The following is a 6,956-nucleotide window of genomic DNA, read 5'->3' on the forward strand; positions in this document are numbered from 1 at the left end:
ATTGCTTGTAACGAATTTGTTATATATTTATTCTAATGACAATCTTTCTCGCGCCTATAAAAACAGTCGACGCGCCAAGAGAGAGAGAGAGTTTAAAAAGTTAGCTAGGAACCTGCTATAACCGTGTACGCTATAAATCGTGATTTTGCTAACCCTTATCAACCGGAAAATTTACGACATTTGACCAGGAACAGTTATACATTTCGAACGTTAGTGGATTCTCATCGAACGTTAATATCTTTCCGAAAGTATTACTGAATTCTCATCGGACATTAGTGGTTTTATGAAAAATATTATCTCACTTCAACGGTCCAACAATTCAGTGTCTGACAAAGCTTGCTAGCTTCTTGGCAATTGTAAGTACATCGACTTCAAGTTAACTCGCTGGATATCGAGGAGACTCTGAACTAGAAAGAAGATTTTATGTTGTTTTTAAGTTAGTGAAACCTTTGTTTTATAAAACTTTGCTTGTGGTAACTGTTCGTAATAATTGTTGTTGTATATATATAAACGTATTTTTGTGAAAAACGAAGATGGTATGTGTCAATCTTGTTTGGAAATAACGTAAATTAACTAAAATATCGCAATACGTGACAGTCACTGACAGCTGTCATACAGTTGACCCCAAACAGCTTTATTCCTTCGTTCATCTGATAGGATCGTTTTCACTATTCGTGTCTCTTGTACCGCTTTCACAAGATCCAGGCTTCTGAACTGCAGTATTTATGAAAGTTTCACTGCTGACTGTAGGAGATGCTCTACCGCAACTAAACTTATGATGAAGAAAAATTGCAAGGTGTCATTGAGGTGTGCTTGCGCCTTGTCACCACTGTTGTTTGCATGTGTGGACAAATAGTCAACAACTACATCAAACTATGTAGAAACATGTATAAAACGTCAGCTCATGCTGACTGACCACCTAGTTTCACATAACTCCCTCAACTCTTCAAGTTTACGAGGAGTGACTACAAAGCTTTCTTTGAATTTTCCAAGTAGTTTGCCAAGATTTGTAAATACATAGATAATCCCTTGCACTATTACCATCATGTTGCACGCTAAGAGTTCATCTGAAGCATATACAATAGCCAGACTCAGAGAATGTGCATTGCAGTGAACATAAACTGTGTCGATGTCCGCGCATATTGGAATCCAGTCATTTCCTTGACGTATCATTTTATTGGCATTGATTTTACAAGAATTTAGAGATTCCACAAATGTGTCAGTCAAGTGTCTCTCCAGAAAGTATTCAAAACTTTAAGGTTCAACTTATCCACATAACATTGTCAAAGCTCTAAAAGTGCATTTCTTTCAAAACTTGGAAATGCAGTTTAGAAACTGAGAGATGGTACACATGTTCTTCTGCATCTCAAAGTTACTTGATTTCTCTGCTTGAGCCTACAATGTTTAGAATATTTTCGATTGTTTAAAATTTTCTAGAAGAACGCCTTTCTGACATCCTATTATGTTGTTTGTTATAGTTAACGTATAAAACGATAAAGTGTGGTTTGTTTCAAGCATCTTAACTATATATGTGCACGAAAAGAAAGATGTTTATAATTTTTTTAATTTCAAGACTTTTTTCTTCTATTACTTGAACTAACAGATATGCCAATGCAATGCACGGTGACAGGCTTATGAAAGTATTTTAGCCGAAATATGGCAGTGACAACATAAAGATTGGCCCTCCAGTGGCACAGCGGTATGTCTGTGGACTTACAATGCTAGAAACCGGGTTTCGATACCCGTGGTGGGTAGAGCATAGATAGCCCATTGTGTAGCTTTGTGCTTAACTTCAAAAGAAACAAACATAAAGATTGAAAGTACATAATAATAAAATCATTAATGTCCACAAGGCTGGATTATTTGAATAACTTTTTTTTACTATTTATTTATTTTTCAAAGCAATCATTAACATGTGACTTTAAAAAAGTTCACTTATATATAAGTGGGTCTATCTTGAAAGTATATATAAACAATGTGTGAAAGAGAAATCCCTCAAACGATTGATGGGATTTGAAAACGAAATAGAACTGTAGAGTTAACGTTTTACCAGTTTTTAAAATAAACAGTGTTTTTGTTTTTATCGTAAATATACCAGTCATGATTGAATTACATAGGCTACGTGTACACCCCATGTAATGAACGAAGAAACTGAAGAAATCCCATCAGTAGCCCTAGTGGTCACCACCTCTGACTGATCTACATTTAACCAGCACTGGAGATACGAAATCTATGCATTTTAAAAGAAAAATAACTTCCTTACACATTCCTTATAATTCCTATTTGATTAAACCCTATTTGACAGGTCCAAATGTAAAAACCCAAGGTGAGTTAGAGGACAAACAAACTTCTCTCAAATTGTAGTAGGATTCTCTAAGCAATTAAAATGATCTATTTGGTAAATACTTTTTACTGTCACTTTTCTCGTGTTACTAAGAAATACGTGTTTTTTTTTCTTTTTCAATGCTTTATTATTTTTCTATTTTAAAATAGTATACTGTAGTTTAATACCAATTTTCAATATGTCAATTTCCTAATTCCAGCGTACAATTACAAAAATGGAAAGATAATGGCTTCAGTACTATGGTTGAGAGATATGTCAAAAGGTGTAACTACGAAATATGGAATAAAGTATCGTATAGGCTTTTGATAGCAACCTTTGAAAAGCTATTCAAACAATGATTCATACTTAAACGGTTACTGCACAGGTGGCAGCATCAAGAAGCCAACTATGTATAAGCCATTGCTTTTGATAACTGATGCTGGTACAAAGTTCGAAGTACAGGGAATAAAAGTGTAACGGTTGCTTCGCGAACTTCACTGCTTAAATTAAACGTATCTTCAGAAACTAGAAGAAGCATTTAATGTTTGTTAAATTCCGATTTTACAGAAAAAGACCCATAAACATTGTGACGTGAATTTAATGTGTTTAATGAAAATATTTTAAAGAATATTTGGCCTAATATCATTCCCGTTTTACGAGTAATAGTTGTTTGAGTCAAGTTAGACGTGGTCTTGAAATCGCCTTGTTCAAGTTTGCACTCCACAAAAAAGTGCGCGTCTCGACTTTATCAAACCGAACTGTTAAAATAACTTGCTAGGTGACAAATTTATTTTGGAAAAAATAGTAAGTATTTTTAATATCTAGGATACAATAAGAATATTTTAAGAAAAACAAAACCCCAAAAAGAACGTAAAGAAAATGTGATTCTGAAATATATATATATTCTATGATAATTATATTGGAACGAACTTTTGAAGCTTTCATAACTGAGCCTTAACAACGGACGGACTTTATTGTCGAGCAGAAACAATTTCAGGATATTTACTTTATTGTTTGTTTTACTGAATTTCGCGCAAAGCTACTTGAGGGCTATCTGCGCTAGCCGTTCTTAATTTTCAAGTGATAGACTAGAGGGAAGGTACCTAATTAACACCATCAACCTCCAATTCTATAGTTACTCCTTATCAACGACAAGCACCCCAACCACCAACTCATACCAGGCCCTAGCAGTGTGAGAAACAAAGTTTGTTTGATTTATTGTTTGTTCATTCATCTTACACCACAAAACTACGCAATGGGCTATCTGTGCTGTGCCCATCAAGGGTATCGAAACCCAGTTTTTAGCTTTGTGAGTACGCAGACTTACCGTTGAGACACTGGGGTGCTTTATATTTTGGAATAATTGTTTGTATGCTTATTTATAATTTTCGCTCAAAGGTACGCAATAGCAATACGCGCACAGTTGACAGTACCCTCAGCACATTCTTAAGATAGTGTTGTCTGATAGGATTTGGTCATCACTCTTATAGCGCGCCCAGAGAGGAACGGAGAATGAACCATGGATTCTCTGATTCATAGATTAGTACGCTAATCATTAGCTGGTCTGTTTTGGAATTAAGATAAAAATATCGCAAAATAATTGACAGCCAATCAAATGAGCTTAGTGCTTATAATGCCACCAAACGAAACGATTATAAATAATTATGGATCGTATTAACAACAGTATGAAAACCAGTAATAATAACACATATGTAAGTAATCAAAAAATGTAATGAAGGAAATGGTGATAAAACTGGAAAATCATAACGAATGAGCAGTTAAAATATTTCAACAGTGTTGTTTTAATAGATGAAGCTTGTGGTTGTTGGCTTTTAATTCCAACTTAGTTTAAAAAATATTCACGTAATTCGGTAGTTTTCTGTCTAACCTTTATTATTAAAGACTCAGGCTAACTTTCCAATTTCCTTGAACGTTTACACGCACTGTCACATATATCAGTGAAGAGAGAGAAACAGGTGTAGAATCAAACATACACGACGAGAAATAATAGAATAATAAACCTTCACGTTTAATGTGTCTTACTTTTGTAACATGGTTCATATTTTATAAATATTAACATGTTATTTATTTTTCTCTTCCCTGATTAGGTTAGAAAAGTAAGATAAGTTACATCGTACCACACTCTCAAGATTACAGATTACAGCTTGAGACAACTGTGTGACAATTTTCTATGTGATTTAGTACGTTGATGAGGAAATATACATGTGACCGATACTTTTATGTATTTTAGGCTTGCGTAACCATTAAGGTAAATGAGTACAAAACTCTTCTGTTACGTTCCCATTGAGTACGTAAAGGTTGATTATAGTTGTACAACTACACTTTATAGTTTCTTTTGTGTTTTTTTACGAATCTTCTTACTTTGAAGTTATTTTTTGGTTTATATTGTAAAATAACATAATCTGTCAAAAACTAAAAGTTCCAAGTTAATTTATGTAAAACGTCAAACATATATATATATAACTATTCAAGATCGAAACGCCAAATTATGAGTTTAGATGTAGATCAAATAAGCATAATTGCAAATGAATCCGTATTTGGAAATATTCACCCTGCATATAGTACTATACTGAATCGTAAATTAATGATGGAAATATTCACTCCACTTATGGTACTATACTGAATCGTAAATTAATGATGGAAATATTCACTCCACTTATGGTACTGTACTGAATCGTACGTTTATGATGGAAATATTCACACCACTTACGGGACCTAAACTTTCATAAATAATTCTAAAAGTGAAATTTTCTTCGTGAAGTATAAATGTAAGTGTATATTTAAATTAAACGTATGTAACGAAACTTACAATATTTATCATGGCGGTGTTTAATATTGGAAATCTTTACGTCTGTCTGTGGTAGATAATACCCCTTGTGCTGTTCAAACCAAAGCTATGCAAGAATATACATCTGTAATCATGTCATACCGACGTGTTAGGTTAAAAAGCAAGTTCTTTAATTCCTAAATAGTTGAGGTGCAAAACACTGTGTCAAACAACTATATCTGCATTCACGAATAGACTCCAGCTGAGTCTAGCTTTTGTGCGGAATTGATACCAACTTAGTGGGTGAATTATAAATTTGTCGCCTAATGTAAATATGTATATATTAAAGAAATTATTAAAGACCCCGAAAACAAAGTAAAGTAGAGGCATCGTAACTATCTTTTTTTTTACATTAGTACATTTTTAACCATCTTTATATGTTAAAAGTTTGTTGTTATTTAAGTTTTACTTCATACTCCAATGTAACCCCTTATATTATCAACTACCAACGATACAAGTTTTTAATGCGTTTAGATGAAAATGGTATAAAAATAGTTGAAGGTGTGATCCGTGAGAGAATATAGTGTATAAAAACATTGGCAAACTTTTTAAAATTATTTTTGCAGTTTTTATTTTTTATTTTCAACCTCTAGTGTTTGTCAATTTTTCCTCAGAATACCTAAAACTGTCACTAACGTTAATACAAATCGTATTTTGAGTAAATAACTGTTCTGTTTTTTATCATTTAATCACTTTAATAATTCTCACAACAGCCTCTAGTACCTAAATAGGTTAGCAGATTCGATCAAAGTTTTCTGAATTACCTGTGGCTCGTTTGACATTTTTCCCTACCAAAATAATTTCAAACCAATGATCTCCTTTTAGAATAGTTTCCACTAACTAGCCATGGCCAGGTGGTTAGGGCGCTCGACTCGCAATCTTTGGGTCGCGGGTTCGAATCCCAGTCACACCAAACATGCTCGCCCATTCAGCCGTGGGGGCGTTATAATGTGACGGTCAATCCCACTATTCGTTGGTAAAAGAGTAGCCCAAGAGTTGGCGGTGGGTGGTGATGACTAACTGCCTTCCCTCTAGTCTTACACTGTTAAATTAGAGACGACTAGCGCAGATAGCCCTCGTGTAGCTTTGTGTGAAATTCAAAACAAACAAACCACTAACTAGCATCATTCCGTAATGTCTCTTCTAATTGCAGTATCTATCTGAACTCCACAATATAGATATTAAATACCAGCCAATAATTTGCCAGGTTTTTAACTCTATAAATGTGGTAATATATTATGGATAGAAGACCTTGATCAGGATTTCTCCCTTTCTTTGAACAGTTTTTGAGTTATTAACATAAGCGTACGGTTACGAAACAGTACGTACTTGTATCAAGTTGATGTTCAGCTGAAGTAAAGGATTGGTGAAAAAATAAGAAGGAATCGTGTCAGCTGATTTTGTCTTTTATAATTATTTTTGGTGTGCATGAGTTTAAGAGATACGAGCAGTCATACAACTAAAACATGATTATTTAGCTTAAGCGGTTTTAATATTATTAAGTAAAATATGTTTTACTGTTTTGTAAAATTGCATTATTTACTTAAAGTTTATGTCCAAGTCTGGCAACAAAAGCTGTTTACGAGGTTTGTAGCTATATGTAAAAAAAATATAGCAATACGACAGAAAAAATGGTTCATTCAGGAACAGTAGACATACTCTATGAGAGAAGATGGAAATTTAAATTACTATTATTTTGCAAGTTGATGATAATCAATTGATGAAATTCCACGTGTATTATTTCTTAAGAATAACTATGAGTACTTTTTTTTAAAGTGTGTATAT

At 33.6% G+C, this 6,956-nt stretch overlaps 1 protein-coding gene across 1 annotated transcript in view; it reads left to right on the plus strand.

The window, feature by feature from the left end:
• The first annotated feature begins 2,841 nt into the window (after window positions 1–2,841).
• The window catches only part of LOC111085433, an 18,684-nt gene continuing 14,569 nt past the window's right edge, over window positions 2,842–6,956 (plus strand). The window contains exon 1 of the mRNA XM_022383949.1: window positions 2,842–3,127. The gene's annotated coding sequence lies outside the window, so the exon portion shown is untranslated. The remainder of the gene's footprint in view (window positions 3,128–6,956) is intronic.

Source organism: Limulus polyphemus, unplaced genomic scaffold (assembly GCF_000517525.1).
Source record: "Limulus polyphemus unplaced genomic scaffold, Limulus_polyphemus-2.1.2 Scaffold386, whole genome shotgun sequence".
Classification (NCBI taxonomy): Eukaryota; Metazoa; Arthropoda; class Merostomata; order Xiphosura; family Limulidae; genus Limulus; species Limulus polyphemus.